A 20,397-nucleotide genomic window follows, 5' to 3' on the forward strand; every position below is an offset into this window, starting at 1 on the left:
AGTATGGATCCATGTAGAACATGAGAGATCAAATCCACCAGTAAATATAATGTGCAACTATGTTGCAGTGTAATCAAAATTAGATAAGCTATCTCTAGAAGCAAAATACGCAGCTTGGGAGAGGAAACAAGGCTTATTAATGTAAGCCTTATCCCAAGGTCTTTGTCACCATTATGAGATGGCATAATTCTACACATGTGAATAAATGAGTTGATGTTGAACATGTGAGAATTCATCTGATTACTTGTCAATAATGAAAATTGTTGGACACCTAATCCTCTAAGGGTTGGTGTGGAAGTTGAACAGCCAAAAGGAGTCCAAGAAACCACTTGGAATATGAATCCAAGGGTCACACCATGTACTATAAATGTATATCATTTGTTAATAATAAATATACTCTCCTGCTTATCTTTCCTATTTTGTCTCTGCCATGTGTGTGTTTAACATGGTATCAGAGCGGGCGTTCTCCTGCCCTGCTCAAATTTGAGCCATTGTTTTGTGGCCTTTGTAGATCTGAGCACTTCTCCTTATCGGTTTTATGCCATTCTGGCTAAGCCTGGCAGCTCTGACACTGATGCTTCCACTGGTCTGACAGTGTATTCATTGACTTGAACGTTTCTGTAGTGCTACCTTCTCTGCTCCTGTCGTTGCTCGATACCTGCATACAAAACACTCAGCCTTTTCTGCGCTCAGATTTGTAACTCCCATTCCTGCCATGAATCCCTGCAATGGACAGAGCATTCTATGATTTCTGCCTTTAATAGTCTGGTGTGTCGAAGCTCCCAGAGAAATCTTTCATCTTCTTTGACACTTCTTCCTGCATGCATGATTCCTCCTGTATAGGTTTCTCTACTTCACTCAGTGAATGGCTCGTCTCTGCAACAACCCTGTCAACATGTGTTTGAACATATTCCTCATGTTCAGTACTATCAGCTTTTATCTTGTTCAAGCCTATGCCATTTCTGATCATTCCATCATTTTTATAGCTTTCTAGCTTAGCAGTGAGCTGCCCAACCTTGGATTTGAGCTTCTCTTTTTCAGCTACAACTGTGTCAAATTCTTGCTTGAGAGCGTCGTAAACATGCTCAAGCTGCTTTGTCTTCCAGTGAGCTTGCCTGTTCTGGAACCAAACAGCCACCTGCCGTGGTTGCAGTCCAAGCTATTGAGCTAACTGCATTTTCCTCTCGGGTTCAAGTTTGTTCTCCATCTCGAAGCTCTTTTCTAATGAACAAACCTGCTCTGCAGACAACCTTCTCTTCTTTTCTAACTGCAGATTCGAAATAGAGTTGCCAAATTCAGCCATATTCTTCTCTTCCATGTCATCAGGATAGCAATCAAACATGTTGTAAAAGGGTCGTTTTGCAATATTGTTGCTCATTCGACTCCCTTCTTGCAGCCCTCTGAGATAAGGAAGTGGACAGGAATTGAGCATTATCAAGAGCACATCAGTACCAGAGGCACCGCCACGCATCCTTCCAGGCATCTACTTGAACGAGATAGTAGTGGACAGGAATATGGCGGGTGGCTTCGTCAGCTCCTCGACAGTTATTTTCAAGTTGCGTAATGTGGAAGGGTGGTTTATCTAACCATAGGTGATGGGAGGAGAGGTTTATGGGGGTGCATGTAAGACTTCCAGGAGAAACCATTGTGCATGAAGGGTGTTGCTCAGCGGTATGCACTGTAGTGCCTCTCACCTTTCCTGTTTAAGTAAAATAAATTCCACTCGGCCGCCTCTTCGGCTCCCTTGGCAAACTGGCTAGCTTGTCCTTCGCCCTGACCCTGTCCTTATTCCGAGCCCTCATTTTCGACTTCTCAGAAACAACAGAAGTTGTGAGTTCATCTTCGCCATTTCAAGTTGACGTAATTAGGGTTCCCATTCTAAGACCGTTGCAGCAGCCTAGTGCAGATGGTGTTTATGAGGATGCCAAGTAGTCCATCATGCGGACCTCTAAACAGTCGAAGGTGAGCGTGGATTACAACCAACTAGATTGCATGTTCATGGCCTAGTGTGTTTGAGCCTTGTTATGGTATGCACATTGAGCCTTGAAAGGTCACGCATTGGAATTTTTGAGGTCGTAGTTTTAAAAGCGTGTTGAATAGTCATCATGTGTGGTGAATTCACTCCATATATATATGAATTATATACAGTATGATAGCTTGACTGCATATGGGATGGAATCCATTGGAAAGTGCATTGAAGTTTTTAAATACCTTTAATGTGGGCATATGACAACCTTTAAATGATTGTTTTATATATGAGTTGAGTTTTTAAAAGGGGGCCTTATGGTATAGATAATGATGGATATATATATATTTCATACATATTAAATTCGAACCTTGGCTCATATGTTGAGTGATATGTTTTGAAGACCATAAAACGTGAGCACGTTGGCCTTTTATATGGCATATAATGTGAAGGCCATGAGTTATATGTGGTGAACATATCATAGGTATAGGTATGTATGGTATGACATGAAAGGTATGTATGGCATGCCATGAAAGTAGTACGTAATATGGTATGTGGGATTTTCCCCTTTTATGGCCATATGTCATATGGTATGAAATTGCATTGTATATGGAGGTATATTGAGAGCCTACATACTTGAATATTTTTTGAAGACAAAGTTGTACGCCAATCAATTTTTGCAGTGATATTATTGTGAAATGGATAGAATTGGCACTGTATTAGAATTATTGAATACTCTAATACATTCTACTATGGACAATACAATTATGATTGACAAAGCCATTGTCACAGACATTCAAACTTGTTTGAAAAATGTACAAGAAAACATTGAATTTTTGCAGCTAGAGTCTCAACTTCAGCAAGATGAGCTACAATAGAAAAGACATCATTTTGAATTATTTTCTGTTCAAAACAATCCTCTCTTCAAGATTGAGATAGACTCCCATCAGCAACAAGAATATGAAGTTGAGGTTGATTCAAGAGAAAAGTTACATGCAGATGTAGAAGTTCAACCTACACTTCCCAAGCCAATCATCAGACCTTGGGAAGAGCTTGTCCACAACAAGCACAGAACTGGTCTTGGATATGACAAGGACATGTCCTTTCATATTCCAAATTACTCCAAACCAATCCAATTTCAAAGTGCTGGATTTCTTCAGGACGGTTCATCTTCACCTGCTCCTCATGGCAGATCACCTTTAGCTATTCTAGATTCTGCCCCTCTTCCATAGCAACAGATTGTGAAATGCCAACACTGTGACCGAGTTGGCCATCTAAAATATCGTTGTTTTGATCTTCATACATGTAAGCACTGTCATAAAACTAGTCATTCTTCAAATAGATGCATCAGAAACAAGCCTACTGCAACAACAAAGATTCATCTTCGATGGATCGCTTCTTGGCAATGGGCATCAACAGCCAAGAAGATATTCCAGTCACATGTCAGAACTTGTTCTAGAGTATTCAACAGTCTTGCAGTTGATTTTTCTCCATCATCTCACCTTGTATCTGATAGGGGGGAAATGATGGTAATCTACAAGCTTCAAAGCCACATCAAGCGAGCCTGAGCCACAACCTGCCATACCAGATTCAGAGTTGTAGCTAGAGACAAAGATGCCCCTCAGCATGCCTTCAGTCGATGATACCTCTTCAAAGAATTGGGGACACTTCCTCTAGCAGAATACTTCATCTTCTTGCCAATTTTGGAAGAGTTCCAAGAATTGCATTAAGCATTCCAGAGTTGTTGGTCATCCTTAAACCATCACAAGTTGAGGTTTCCTTTTTATGAGGGGTGAGACCTCCCTTTCATGGTTGAAGGTTTCCCTCTTCAAAACATCATAATAAATTCCTCTAGCAGAAAACTTGAGCTTCATGCCAGACTTGGAAGAGTTCTGGGAACTGCACTAAGCGTTCCAGTGTTGGTGGTCATCCTTAAACCACCACCATTTATACCAACATTTCAGAGATCACATTCAGCCTAGTGCTACCATGAATTTTTGCACATTTTGTATTATAGCTCTCTTCTTGGACTCATACATAACCCTTCAGATTAAGGGGGGGAATGTTGGACACCTAATCCTTTAAGGGTTGGTGTGGAAGCTGAACAGCCAAAAGGAGTCCAAGAAACCACTTGGAATATGAATCCAAGGGTCACACCATGTACTATAAATCTATATCATTTGTTAATAATAAATATACTCTCCTGCTTGTCTTTCCTATTTTGTCTTTGCCATGTGTGTGTTTAACAAAAATCATTAACAGACACAAGGAGGGCCACTAATAAGGATGACGTTTTCCAAGACGCCCAATACAATCTAGCAAGTGTGAATAAATGAGTTGAGGTTGAAAACTTATAGAAATTTCTCAAATGGGAGTCAATAATAAAAACCCCAAATCAAATGCATGGATACTTGCCACTGAGGAATGCAAACTCTAGGATACTGTAATGTTTCTCAACCCACTTACCATATAATTTGTTGAAGTCGATAGGAAGGGATCTACCAAACAAGGGCAATGAGGATTCCTCCATTAATCGACACAAAACAATAATGATTGATTTTGAAGTGATTTGGAACAACAAGGTGAACTGACTCAGGGTAAATGGACACATGATAAAGTGGTCAATAAGGTTAACAAATAGTAAAAAATCCATTGAACAGTGGAAGGGACAACACCAAGGAGATCAAGTAGACTAAACTCAACAACACCAAGAGGAGAGTGATACGAGGATGCAGGGACATCAAGGTATCAAGGAAAAAATCATAATATGGTAGGGTTCAAAGAGAAGATGACAAAGGGTGAATATGTTGGAAAAGTTACATGTTCAAGGGATAGACAATAGATTGTTGCCATAAAAATTCTAATTAAAATAAATTGCAATGAATATTCTTTCTTCCAATTTTTTCCCTTTCTAATTTGGTTTAACGAGTCTAGAAAGGGTAAACGTGACAATATTTTCACATTTTAGAGAGACTAAAAAGATATTGAAGAAGACTATAGGATGCATCTTTATTGTGGTTGATAATTGGGTATGAAAAATATAGAATAATATACCTAACACAATTCCTTTTCCATAGTTAGTCCATTGAGTCCAAATAAAGAGATAAACCTATGCTCAATAGATATTCGCCTCATTTTGTTACAAGTACGAGGAATTACAAACTACACTTGATATTCTTTGTAAATTTTTGACGAGTCAGTCGAAGAAAACTCTTGGTATCCTTTTTAGATTGGAGGGTGAGAAAAAGATAGAAAAATAATGGCTCAACCTTCTTCATGGGAGTTTTGCAAGCCTCAAGTAAACTCAAGGTTTTTTTTATTTAACGAGAGAGAGAGAAATACCATGAAAATAATGCTCGTTCTTTTCATGGGAGTTTAATGATCCCAAAGAAGTAAACTCAAGGATTTTTTTGTTTAAAAGTGAGAAAAAGACCATAAAAATAATGCACGTTGAATTTTTTTTTTGTTTTGAAAATTATGTAGTTTTTTTGGTTGGATGTCACAAACCGACACAAGTTTTGGTATGACACAAATGTGGCACAAGTTTGTCTTTTATCCATTTTGTATAAACATCCAAATTTTGGGATTTTTGATGTACTAACAACTTGATCCTATCTAAAGGGAAAGAAAAACAAGAAAAAGGGAAGAAACACACCAAAAGAAACAAAACTTTGTACATAAAGTTACAAAGCACATGCTAGTGGGATGCTAGGGGGTACTCATCATAGTCTATAAGTTCATATGTCACTTTAAAAAGAACCTGAGCAATAGTGTAAGGACCAATCAAAATGGGTGGAAAGGTTGTTTCCCCTAAGAGGTTTCCTAAGACCCCTTCCAAGTATAACTCTTGAACAGTTTTCAAAGATGAAAAAAAGATCTTAGGTTGATTGACTAATAGTATTTTCATAGAATTCGTGTTCAGTGCAGATGGAAAAGACACTGAGACATGATGGTGGAACTCATCCTAAAGCTGCTTAGCTAGATACATGACCTCCATAACATCCTCATCAAATGGAAAGATAGTGTCGAGAAGATCAATAGAGGAAGCTACAATGAAAGAGTCCATAGGACCATGGGCCCCAACCAAGGAAGAAGGAGATTTAGATGGAGATTGGGTAGCTTGTAAGCCAGTTCTTCTATTGGCAATGACATCTTTTCTCCAAACGGTTAAATAGTGAAAGGGTTTGGTATGATCCATGGATCCATAGATTTATCAGGTACAATAGAGACAACAGAAATGGTCAGAGGGACCTGGGATGACAAAAGAGGAAAACACCCCAGAAGCGCACAGTATTTGAAAAGGTTGGTACGGATACTAATGAAGGTATCAAGAGTACCAACTACCAAGGGAACATTTCTAGAAGTTGGTAGTTGAAATAAATTTCATCCAGAGTCACAATTTTTCGTTGATGAGGAAAATAGATGAGTCGGAAAATTGATGAGACAATGGCTTTCATGGCATAATTCCAACTATGCCCCAACATAAGGTTGTAATCGAGCGGGTGATCAACAACTTAAATGTCAACCGAGATGGTCATATCCCTAGGAGTGATGGGAAAAGTAGTGAGATATCCCTTAGGGATGAAAGTATGGCAATCAAAAGCTTTAGGAGAATTTGATGGTGGAGTAAGTGTGGGTGAACCCAAGGCAAGCCAATAAGAAGAAGCCATTATACAGGTAGATGCACCTTCATCATTGACAGTGTGGTTAATAGCTTTTCCTCATGCTTGAACTTGCACTTGAAATGCAATTTGGTGTGAGAGGAAAGGTGTACTTTTATCCATGTCGAAGATTACTATATTGGAATCCCGGGGGTTGACCCCACCTATACTTGTAAGTAAATATTTTCCTTGCATAAGACAAATATGTAATACTTAAAGGTTGGACATGGCACAAGACGCCTACATGGGATCTTCTACAATATCGTAGTTTTTGGTGGTGCAGGCATATGTATTATGCGTAGTTTGGTGAAGTTTCCCTTTGGGGGGATGAATAATAGGATTGGTGATAGGTCCCTTGATGTGGACATCATTAGGCAAAGGAAGAATAGAGGTTGATGAGGTATCCAAAGTGTCTGGGAAAAGGTTTCCATAGTTTGTGGAACACGTTTGTAAATTGATCAACTTAAAATCATAGACAGTAGATTATCCTTCTCTAGGAGGAGGGGGATGAGAACCATCATTTCCCCCTTGTGGGGGTGGAGGTGGGTTCGCAGCCAAATGTTGTTATTGCTAAGCAAGGGAAGGGTTATTGAAGTTAGCAGGGGTCCGATAAGTGTCCTTTTATGTAAGGAAATCAATTCACTCTTGCAAGAAAGGACATTTATAGGTCAAATGGTCCTCATATAAAATTTTGCAAGGAAACTTCACAGTTTTCTCTTTCTTTAACATATTTAGCAATAGTAGTAGCTTGAGCTTAAGTGTTCTAAGCAAATGTTTACTCCTCAGAAGGAGAGGTATTTCTCTTGTTCTTCTTTTTATTTCTATTGGATTTTTATGTATACTACAAAGTGTTAGTTTCAGTAGATAGAGGACCAAAGGTGTGATCAGATGTAGTTGAGACGGGGATAGCAATGATGGATAACTAGGAATTTTCCCCACTCAACTAAGTGACAGCAGTCCTAGAGGTAGCACCAACAAGGCCATTAATGTGATGATTCGAAATTATGTAGGAATGCAATAAAATACAAGAATAAAAGAAACATAGAGATGCAATAGAAATAATTCTTCATTTCATTAATATCAAAGAACTGAAAGATGCTTACATACTGAATGGAAATAAACTAGCTCAGGCGATGGTAACTTATCTATGAGAAGAGATGTGGAGGCTACATGCCTATAAACTATGCTACAATGAGGCTCAAGGGAAATTTTATTATTGAAGAACAAGGGAAAATCCTAAACAACTAAAACCCTAACCCTAGGAGTCGGAACGCCAAGCATTTGTGGGCCCCATTAGGGTTAGTTGGACAACCAAATTCCTAGGATCATAACTTGGTTGTATGATCTCTATTTTGCACATACAATAACTTGTTTGAAAGATATATTTGAGTACTACAACACTAGTGTTAGGCCCCTGCCCTTGCCCATAGATATGGGCTTTCTACAGACCTCAAAAAAATTTCATTTACAGGGTCAAAACAACTTCAGAAGTTCAGGACCCGAAAAAATGCTAAAAATTGTAAAATGTGCTATAATCAAGGAAACTAATGAAACCAACTAGAGGTCCACATGGAATAGGCAGGTGGCCACAACTATCTAACTATAACATTCCTCCCCACTTAGGAAGCAATGGTACCCATTGCGTGCAGAGCCTTCATGGGGTGAGGAAATTTCTGTTGAACATAGTCCTTGGTGAGCCACTTGCCTTGGTGAAGGAGTTGGCCTTCTTTGACAACTAAATATAGCTAGATCCTCTATTGGCGATTGTTCTTAATATGTGTATCCATGATCCTATCAGTCATGGCTTGTTCGATGTAGCTTGGGTTGAGCTCTGTTCTTGTTAGCTTCTCAACAATGTTTGATGTGTCCAACAATGGGGGAAAGTATGGTCGCGGTCGGTCCACATTGAATATAGGGTGTAGGCGAAGGAATGGTGGAATGTTGAGCTTGAAATTATTTCCTCCTACAGCCTGAGTGATGGTGTGAGGCCCATATTAGAGCAGGAAAAGCTTGTGGTGGGGCCTAGCGAGATGCTCCTTCTGCAAATTTAACAAAAATTTATCGTCCACCTGGCACTTGTGTGGCACCTGATTCTGATCATGACATTGTTTGTACTTAGCATTTTATCTATCCAAAATGTCATGGACCTACTAGTGGATGTGCTGAATGCGTTCAATGAAGTTGGTAGCTTTGTCAACTGCGGACCAGACATGAGATGAATCTGTTTGAGTAGCTTCATGTGGTATGGTAACATCAATAGGACATAGTGGCTGGAATCCCACCCCCACTTGAAAGGGGATTTGGCCAGTTGAGCTATGTAGATCTTTGTTGTAGTTGTGCAGGAAATAGGGGATACTTTCATCCCATGTGCGTGGATTCTTCGAGTTGTACATGCACAAAATATGAACGATCATCGTGTTGGTGACCTCTATTTGACCATCAGTTTGGGGGTGGAAGGTCGTGGACTTAGTGAGCTTGGTATTCAACAATGATTGGAGGTTTGATCATAATGTACCTAGGAACCTATTGTCCCAATATCATATAATGGACTGTGAGAATTTTCGATGACCATGAACACGCAGTTGTTACCCTGCTTGGTGGAAGAAATGCCCGAAATGTAATCCATGGATATGGATTCCCAGGGATAGCTAGGTGTTAGTGTGAAAATTCTTGGAAGGTGTACCAAAAATACTTCACTTAAGTCACTAGGTGACAAGTGACCCTAACAACAATTTGATGGTTGTTGTCGTCTTAGATCTGAAACACAAATAGAAAACCTACAGTAAAAGAAGATATAACCCAAAACAGAAAGCAACAATATAAAGAATCTAGTATAATAACCCAATTGGAAAGACTTTTTGAATGAACAAATATTTTATTGATAACACCTAGTGAAGGAGATCTACAGATTGGTTTGTAAGTCCCCCTCTGTGGGATGGGTCCTTTGATATCCTTAACGCTTTAGAAAATTGATCTTCTCTCTCAATGTGAAAAACCCAAACAAAAGTGAAGAACTCAAAATGGGAGCTCAAGAAAAATGACAATAATGTTGACGATGATAATGATCATGGTGAAGAATGAATGAAAAACCCTCCTTTATATAGAAAAGTATGGAGTTAATCTCGAAAATGGAGAATAATAAAATATTATTAACCAAATTCATATCTAACTACTTGGAATACTTTATTATATTTATTGGAGAGGGAAAAGGAATTTAAAATGGTTAAATACCTTTATTTAGAAATAATTAACAAATAAAATGATTTATTAATTATTTCGTGAGAAACAAGAAAGGTGTGAAATCAAAATAATTATTAAATAGTGATTTAATAATTATTCTAATAACAAAAATAAGGAAACTTAAATAAATAATGATTTATTTAAATATTCTTAAGGGATCTAATCAAATGTGACAAGGAATAATTATTTAAATAATGATATAATAATTATTCCTAGAGAAAATTAAATAAATATTGATTTATCTAATTATTCTGATGGGGTTTTTTAATTTAAATCATAAAATAACTTAATAAAGGTGGTTTACTAAATTATTTTACAAGGTGAAAGTGATTTTACTATGGTAAAATTAAATCTACATGGTGTATTTCAATCCACCTAGTGAGAAATGGCTAGGTGATCATTTTTTGGTGATAACGGATTTCCCCCACACGTATGAGTGTTAGGAGCAAATCGTATGACCGAAATAATTTGTAGATTACACTTCACGAGACACCAAAAGGGGAGTCAGAGAAAGAGAGAGAACTGAAGCAAGTCAAGGGCAGACAAATAATGGAGGGAGTGAGACCTAAAAAATGGTAGAAGTCTCTTTTTATGGTGTAGTACATGATCTCAAATGAGGCAGGGGAGGCATACCCATACTCGCCAATATAACTACGAAAAAAGAATAATGGTGAGCCCATCAATGTGGGACTGAGCTATAAAGTACATGATACATGATACATGATACTCTGGCATCAACGGGCTAGAAAATAATACAATGGATCTCATATACATAATGTGCCTAGAAAAACATAGGTCGGGACTGAATACAATAGTATTTGAGTACATGAGATATAATTCCCCTCAAACTGACATGGGGAGGGGGGGATCATAACCAAGGAAGCCCTACTGAATAGGAAAGGGCTTTGAAAATATGAATGGGTCATCTAGAGGAGACATGCATGTTGTGGGTGTTACAAGTGGTGGAAACTGAACCCATCAAATCTGCGGAGCCACATCAAAGGTTGGATCAATATCTGTGGCCATCTGGGCATGTGGTGGGATACCTAAACAGCCAAACCCTCATGAGGTCTGAAACATCGCACACACACCCAGGACTCACTGGGACAATCATCCAGATCACCAAACTGTTAAGTGTACAAATCTCAATCATGCGATATGGAGCTGATGGCGAGCACGTTAGAAACAACCAAGTCAAAGGGAAATAATGAGTCCCTTTGCCTGATCCAGGGCACCGAACAAAGATGCAATATGGAACCAAGGTACACCGCCCTCTAGACTACTCTTCTGGAATAAATGTGTTGAGGTCGACAGAAGAGAGTCTGCCAGAGGTAAGGCAATGAGGAAGCCTCAATAAAGGCACGAGGGAATATAGTAGAGTGACTGATGGACTGACACCAGGGATAATGATGGAAGGAAACAAGATGGATGGCAAACTGATGACTTCCCTTGTCAAAGTATAATAAAAAGTGGTTGACCTGGTAGCAACTGACTCGATTCCGAAGGGGATGGTAGATGACCCAAATGGGGGTTCAACAAAGATGAAGCAAAAGGACTGGAGGTCAAAAGTGGAATAAATGCAGCATGATGACAAATGAAACATTGTAACGGTATGCAATGGGGACATGGAACAGATTCCATAAGTACAAGGGTGACACATCTCAGATGCTCTGAACAAGGGTGACTCGATGATGCTGCCACATGGGGGAGGCCCAGTGGGGACCATGAAAACATGAGTAATCGATGGTTACTTATGATGAAAATTGACACATGAGTTAACCAATGTAAAGGTAAAGTGGTACGAGAGTATGGATGGCTCATATGAAGAGATTTGGTTTTGAGAGGCAAAAAAGTGAGACCTCATGGAAAAAATGGCTTCCAGGTGAAGTTTCCAATTACCAAAAACAGAGGGAGACCCATTATAGAACTCTGTGAGAGCTTTCCAATGGTGTTTATGGTTTATCAAATGGGGGTCACAATAGGCGACGGGAAAAACTAGGGTTTTTCTTATAAACGAGCTTTTTGCCTCCAAATCTAATTTAGTTGCATAGTGAGATGTGGAGAATTTGGAGAGGAGGATAAGGCCCTAAATCTTTTGGAAATCGTAGTAGACAAACCGACCATCGAAATCAGGATCTGCGATTTTCTCGTATGTGACCTTACTTGTCCAAAAATGGCCCTAATGCTTCTTGGAAGGATGGTTACTTGTCAAAAATCAAGGTAAGAAAGGAACACAGGAATGAACTACTAGAGAAGGTCTAGAATCATCCCTACCTTCCAAGTCAAACATGGGGACCAAGTGGTATGTGTGGCATCACACAGAGTAGAAAGGTTGAAGATATGGTCTCAAGCATCTACAATATGTTATGTGTATATGGCTCGCTGGAGACGCTGGTAGGATAAGCTATCCAAGTAATGAGAGGATAATTGACCATACCTATATCGTTGGGATCTAGACCAAGACTTATGTTGATCAAGTGAAATGGTGGCTAGGGGCCATCATGCCCCCAAGCATGGGATACTGCCCCCCAACATATGTGATGGAGGGGACTAATCTGGTATGCAAAGGTGGGAATGATGCCCCCTAGTAGGAGGAGTTTGTGGAGCGCCATTGTGTTCCAAGTGCTTGAATAAGGCCTTCAAGTATGTCGGCCCAATTGGCATGAGATCCTCCAAAGGATGATGAGGAAATATAGGGGCATATGTGTCCCCCCAGCCATGCTATGGGCATATCGAATGTATTTAGAGTAGTGGACTCAAAACACATTTTGATGATGTGGTTCGCCATTTTTTTATGGTTTTCTTATTATGCGAAGAACAAGTATATATAGTTATAGAAAGGAATGGTGGATTACCAATATCATTTGGTACTGCATATACAAATCAAATGGACTAAATTTCTAGGTTCGCATACATGGTGTCACTATACCAAATGGTGGCTTTGGATATAATAAATTGATACTCACCTAGAAACCATGGTGGTTGAACAACAACAATGTCTAAGGGACTAGGTTGTTGAGGTAAGATGAAGGGATGAGTAAGTGGACCATCCCAAGAGTGATCTGAAGTGATATGAGACTCTGGAGGTTCTTCTAAATGAGGAAGAATAATGGCACTAGAGTCGACCCTAGATGATGCATTAGGAGGGTTAGGGAGAATTGCTTATCCTAGACTCTCAAAAGTGGATTCCCCCTTACCCAAACATTGGATTTCAATGTAATGGCCACAAGGTGTATGTGGTTCAAATGCATGGGTTCGAAGTAAGGGGTTATTGAACCAATCGAAGTCACCATGAATGAAGTCTTTGGATTCCACAGTATCTTGGTCATAGGTCTGCTGCAGAAGGAAGTACGCACGATGGTGCATATCATCCCAAGGATAATCATGTGTGGTCATAGCTTCCATAATGTCTTCATTAGAATGGAAGATGGGTGGACTGGAGAAAGAAATACCACATTATGGCAAAGATCTACCTGAAGCCTCTTCATGAGAGATAAGGTTCACATACGCATCGTCAAAGGTGGGACACATATGACTAGTAGATGGAAGATCTACTGATGTGTTCGACGAAGAAGGTTCAACATAATCACAAAAGGAGACGTCTGGGAGTTTCTAGGTAGTGATCTCATTAATGACGATAGGTAGAGAATAGGAGTAGAACTATCCATCATCTTGACATCAGGGGGAGGGATCACAATGGATGTAGTAGAGACCTAATGTTCTGGTGTAGAAGTGGGACCAGAATTCGTAGGTAAAGGAGAAGTGGACTCATTACGAGCGGCCTCTAATTCGTGAAGCACTTGCAGTGTGTCACGAAAATCTTTGAGACGGGGATAGTGATGGGAATAGTGGCCATAGTTATCACACAAAGTGCAAGGGTGGTTTGTGCGTAACAATCAGATCTTCTTAACTGACTCAGGTAAGGTAACATGGACCTTAGGAATGTTAGAATTAGGTAAGGTATCAGTGACCACATCCTTAACATGAGGGAGTTCAAGACAATTATTGGTGGCGTGACTGACAACATCACACAAAGCACAAGGAGGAAGAGGATTCAATGGCTTGGGAGGAGTTGGAGTTGCTAAGGAGCCTTGTCTTGGGTTCCCTTCATTCAGGCTTTGCCCCCCTCGCTAGATTCTTTTGCAACGGGAGTAAGCTCCTGTTGAGGTTGTTAAGGAACTGAAGCAAAGGCAAGGTTAGGAACAATCGGTTGGACTGGGGTCAAAGCAGTGTAAGGTTTCAATTGATTAAGTGGAGTACTTGCGGGGGGATCGATGTACTAGAATGGGATACCTAAGGTAATATTGGGTAGACTCAACATAGCCATGAAAGGTGTAGAATAGACTCCGAGAGGTGGGAATAAGAAGGGTATCTAACCAAAAGGATATTGGCATGGAGGAACTGCTCCACAATGGTTAAGACCTGGGGGAATGGTTCCAGGTGGAAATGGATTAGGAGAGATACTAGGAGAAGGAAGTGATCCTTGAGGAGTTGTACCAGTAGGTGGAGTTAAGTCAAGCACAATAGGTTGTGAAGGTGCAGACTGTTGTGAAGACATAACGGCCCGTTTGAGGGTGGCTTGCGATGCTTAGAGCATGCAAACACTTCTTGAGCTAGGCTTAGAAGGATTAAGCGGGGGGGCATAGTAAGAAGCAAGAAAAGAGGAATCTTTATAGACTCCTGGAGATACAGACGAGACATTCTTATTGTCAGCCACAGAAGAAATGTTGGTCTGAGGTGAAGTCTAGGCTTTTGGAGCATAATACGCCAACTGATCGACTGTGACGATATTTCCCTTATGGGTAAACCACATCTTACGATGAACCGTAGATGCAACCACTGACATGGAGTAAGTATAGCTACAACCCAAAAGGACGTTATAGGCTAGGGAAGCATCAATGACTTCAATGTCATTACAGACGATCTTGTCAGCAACTGTGACTAAGAAGTTGTGGTATAAGCCATGAGGTTGTGAAGGATGACCATCCCACGCATGCAAAGTGATGGTGGACTGGGATAGGTCAGGAGATCCAAGTTGTTTCCAAACACTAGCAGACATCACACAAGTGGATGTGCCTTCGTCAATGATACACCTCTGGATAGTGGCATTTCAAATGGAGACTGGAATTTGGAAAGAAACAAATGAAGGTAAGGGATGGTTATCCAACTTATCAACATGAAATACAATCCTATAATCATCTGGAGGATCCCCGGTGCCTAGAGTAGATAGTATAGATTTTCGTTATGATGGGCATGTTTGGACAAATTCCAGCGTTGACATGGCAGCAGGAGATTGCGCCAAGTCATCTACTATGCTATATGAATGGGTGGATTTGGTAGAAGTAGCATTTTGACGTAATGGACCTTTGGGGATCTTGGGTATGACCTCAACCTTAGTTTGAGGGATCTGTAATGTACCGTTGGGTGTCGATAGAGGCTTGGTAGACCCTTTGGGTTGGGACTCAGTCGTAGACTTAGTAGGTGGCTTGTCATATTGGCACGATCGAGTCTGGAGGTTGACTTGTTTGATATTTACCTCATCAGAATTCATCATGAGAATATGATAATCACATTGACCAGGTGGTGGAGCTGGTTGGGCTGCTTGACCTTGTGTAGGTTGAGTAGCTATGTATCCTTGTTGAGGAAAAGGGTTGGTAATCATGGTTGGTTGGGATGAAGCGGGAGGAGGAGGAGGAGTGGTGGGATGTGATCCTCGAGAAGCTTTAGCTTCCCATGCTTATCATAGCTAAGGTAAAAGAGGACACTCATGGGTATTATGACCATAGACTCTGCAACAAGCACAAGGTTTTTTCGTATGAAGATTCTTGTTCTACTTGGGCTAACCTCCCTATTGCTAGGTTGAGGGATTAGGTTGAGTAACCTGAGGGGCATTGGGTGGAGAACCTTGCTTTCCTTGATTACCTTCTTGTTGTTGGTTCCTATTACCCTTCCCCTTGTTCTTTTTCTTAGTTTTAGGGGGATTGAGTCCACTCTACTAAGCATACACTTGTCCTAGTGGAGGAGGTGGTTGTTGCGACTGAGGGGGAGCAGGCATGGGGGCTGGGGCATTGGTGCCGAAGGGGCTAGAGCCCTAGGTTGTGCATACAGATAATAGGGATATGGGGCAACATTGGTATAAGAAGGAGGATCAATAGCTAGCCTAGACATCTGTTGATGCGAAGGAGGATATGCATATGGTGTGCTAGGACCTGGAGAAGGATTTCCCTAAGGAGGATTAGGGGAGGAATAATTGTACATGGAACTGATCCCTCCCTAAGGGTGACCATAACTCATCTGAGGTGGAGCACATGGCTGAGGGTGTGATATGGTTCCAACTATGCCATTTGTGGCATGCGATTCCCTCGGCGCGTTAACAGCACCAGGTCGAGGCAGATCAGGGATGACAATGTAAACATAACCTGACTGGGCATAAATCAGATCAAATTTGAGAGATATTTGGAGTGCTTCTTCCTCAGATTGAGGAAAGTGTGAGGCAACATATTTTGCAATGGGAGCCAATAGCGATTAAAGAAACCAATCCATGTAGACTCAGTCTTAGAAGTCAGGATCTCTATAGATACTCTTCCTTCTACGCCATTCCTGAACATGGTCGGAAAGGCGGGTGGTAGAAGTTTGATGGAATGAAGTCAAAAGTTTGGTATCTGTATCATTACGGAGAGGTAACTGAAAATATGAAAGAAAGGTTGTGGCAAGAGTCACTAAAGTGGAATGGGTTTCCCTGGGTTGGTCTACATACCACTTCACAACAACTCTAGTGAGCGTGCATTGGAACAACCAAAGACGAACATATGGAAGGAGAAAACATGATTAGTCAGATCTTCTCCTAGATCACCTTCAAACTTTGGGATGTCTGAAGGGAGTTTAGTATGCATTTTTGGCCATGTGGGATCATGGAGAAGAGGGTCATTGATAAGTTGGTTAAAATCTAGGAGACTTAAACTAGCAACAAACGGAAGTAAGGGAGTAGGAGTGACCACACCAGTTGGGGTTCCAATAGTGGGGTCACCCTAGTTACCACCTTGGGTTCTTGCACCCACATTGGTGCTTGACATGATGGCAATATGGGGTTGAGAAGATGCGGAATCAAAGGATGAACGAGATGAATCGACAGAATCAAAATGATGACTCGATGGAGGAATAGGAGGATGAAATCAAACTCAACGGGGAGGAGTAATATGGCCTAATAGGAACTAAGGGTGAAGCCCTCCAATTCGACGTGACAAACGCCTTCAAGGCATAATGGTCTCTATATTAACGAGATAATGATAGGAATAAAAGAGCAACAAACAACAAGCAAACAACTAACGCAGTGGTTCCAAGTGTAAACTAACTATTTTAATGGCGTTACTCTAATACAAGAAAACACATCCTATCAAATAAAAATACCTCTAGCCTATAGGTGATCTAAATCCTCAAACAATCCTACATCTATTGTTTCATATGGCCTTCCAAATAACTTCTTACTTGACAGAATCTCATCCCCGCAAGCAGAGCTATCCAGAGAAAGGAGGGGTAGAGGACCAACTACTTCCCACATCCAGTCCTATAAGGTGTTTTCCTAAGATTGGTCACTACAGTTACCTTCATCCCATGGGGGTGGTTGAGTCTTGAGCTTCTTGGTAGTCAGCCAACGCATGAATTCCCTGACACGGGTTGGGTAGCCTCGAGGAGAACTGCTCACACGATGACCTAGCCAAACCCCCTCTGGATCAGGTTTTTGACACACTTCAGCTTTATGCGTGGAATGGTGAATGATTTTAAACTCCCTAATATGTCAACTTCTATGTCTCAATGAAAAGCGATCGATGGGTGTTATTGGAAGCCTATCCCATCGACCCTACACCTACACTACAAAGATTGTTTGGCCCTGATGCCCAAGTAGGCTTAATCTCTGTGTCTTGATTTATTAAGGTGTACTGTTTCGAGTATTGGCTTGGCAATGTTAACCAATCTCACGTTCACTTAAAGTGTGAGCATGTGAAAATGATGTGTCAAGTGGATGAGTTAATTAATCATGTTTCATGATGCCATATGTTGTTGAAAGTAAAATGCTGAAATATTGTAAATAAATCTCAAATGATAGAAAAATAAACCAATCAAGAACACACAACCCCACCCACAAGGGCCACTAAGAATCTAAACAAGAGAAGGCCAAAAAGATACTCAAAGACACATAAAGAGGCCAAAAAAAGATCGGATGTCAAGGGACTGGGATCTAAAGGCTCTAAGCTGCTGAAAATGGTGCAGACAAACAATAAAAATCAGAGGTGAAAATTGTTGTAAAGGACATGTGTGAAGCTCAAAGACCCAGGATGCTCAATGGGATCCTAAGGGGGGAAAGGCAAACCCAAACTCTAAAGGGAGAAAAGTTGAAATAAACCTATCCAATAGATCTGAAAAGTAATGGATCTACAGTGGCTGAAAATGTTGAAAACGCTAGACTCCTCACTTAACAAATTTGTTCTTAACAATGTGGAGGTGTACTCTAAAACCTAGGGGGCTATTTCCTTCCTCAAAGAGACAAATCAAGTGGATACATGCTTAAGAGAGACTGACAAACAAATATGAATAACCCAAACCAGTCTGTAGACAACACTCTCGGCAAAACTGTAAAAATTTTGAATATTCTTTAGAAAATTTCCATAACATAGGTACTGACCTGGAATTGAGGAAAACGCAGGTTTTGAGCCAAAAATTGTGCTCTGCAACTCACTTATGGGGCAAAAAAGTGATTTATGTTCCTGGGAGTCTCGGTTGGCAGATCTTGCAAATATTTTTCCATCTCCTACTCGGTTGGTACCTATGCCCCGCGAAAAAGACCAGAAACCTAATAGAATCCGAAAATTTGACAAAATAGGGTTTAATAATATAAATAGAAATTTGGGAGAAAAAATAGCTGAATAAAACCCTAAAATTTTCTGAAAATTCAATCACCCAAGAACATTGTTATTCCACCAGTGGAGTCACCATTTGCTAGATGACAAATGTGTAACTAAAGACCCAGTGGAGTATTTCGATCCACCTAGTGAGAAATGGCTAGGTGATCATTTTTTGGTGATAACACTAAGAGTAGGTTGAGGAGTATACAGGCCTAGCTTCTTGATTGTAGGTTTGGCAATGACATTGGTAGTGCAAGATCTAATGTACTTCCCAACATCTTGTTGAAGGTTCAGCCAATAAAAATACTTGTGTAGCACTACCACTATTTTCTCTACCCCAAAATGTCGAGTGACCCTAGTGCAGTGCGCCTCCCAAATCATCTTGGACGCTCGCTTGTAGGAACAAAGAGGTGTCTTAGGTTGCATTATAGTGTGCCCAGGAGGTAAAAATCTAGAACTCACTTGCCTTCCTAGAGAATCTAGTATGTGGTGTTGAATTCTGGATCACTCTTGTTAAGTTTCCACCATCTTGAAGTCTTGTGTTCACAAGAGTTGAGCATAGTGGTCAGTGCCATCATCGATGGTCGGCTGAGGCAATGTGCAACATTATTGGTGTTGGCCTTCTTGTACTTGATGTTCAAATGGAACTATTGCAGATATGTGGACCATTTCTAATAGAAATCATTCAATAAATTTCCTTGTGTTTGTATGAAATGCAAGGGTTGGTGGTTTTTGTGGATGATCGTTTCCTTCCCCATAATGTAATGCCTCCATTGTCAACAGGCCTGCACAATGGAATAATATCTTTGTCATAAGTGGGATACTTTTAGACCGTATCTGAAAGTGTCTCACTATGATATTCCATCAGATGCCTCTACTGAGTAAGAACTACACCAATAGCATAGTCGGAGGCGTCTCTCTTAATTTCAAATGGTAGTTGCAGTTCTGGTAATGAGAGCATTGGTGTAGAGCAGAGGCAATTCTTCAACTCAGAAAACACCTTTTGTTGGGATTCAAACCAAAAGAACTTTGATTTCTCTCTGCTCTTGGTGACTTGACTCAAAGGCCAAGTTATATGAGAGAATCCCAACAAGAACCTACGATAGAAATTGGCAAGGCCCAGAAAGATTTAGAGCTCTGTTAGAGTGGTTGGGGCTGGCCAATCCTAAATAACTTGTATCTTTGTTGGGTCCACATGCACACCTTTCTTATCAATAATGTACTCCAATTATTAAACCTGGGTCATACCAAAAGTCCATTTGTCCAAATTGGCATACCATTTGTGTTGTTGTAGGGTTTGGAGGACCTGTCGAATATGGTGTAGGTGCTCCTCCCAACACTGGATGAAGATTAGGATGTTGACTAAATACAATACCACGAACGAGTTGGTGAAGGGTTGCAAGATATCATCCATCATCCTCATGAAGGTTTCTGGTGAATTCGTCAACCCAAAGGGCATGACCATCCATTTGAAAATTCCCTCCTTTGATTTGAAGGCAATCTTCCATACATAAGAGGGTTCGATTGGTAGTTGGTGATAACCAAACTTCAAGTCAATCTTGTCGAAGTATTTGGCCCCCTTGAGCTGGTCCAAAAGGTTTTCAATCCCTAGGATTTGATAACTATTCCA

At 40.5% G+C, this 20,397-nt stretch overlaps 1 pseudogene; it reads left to right on the top strand.

The window, feature by feature from the left end:
• Positions 1-1,611: 1,611 nt before the first annotated feature.
• Positions 1,612-20,397, top strand: part of LOC149229307 (protein NODULATION SIGNALING PATHWAY 1-like) — a 36,320-nt pseudogene continuing 17,534 nt past the window's right edge.

This window comes from Pinus tabuliformis, chromosome J, assembly GCF_031772625.1.
Source record: "Pinus tabuliformis cultivar Carrire ecotype Pingquan chromosome J, CPIR1, whole genome shotgun sequence".
Lineage (NCBI taxonomy): Eukaryota > Viridiplantae > Streptophyta > Pinopsida > Pinales > Pinaceae > Pinus > Pinus tabuliformis.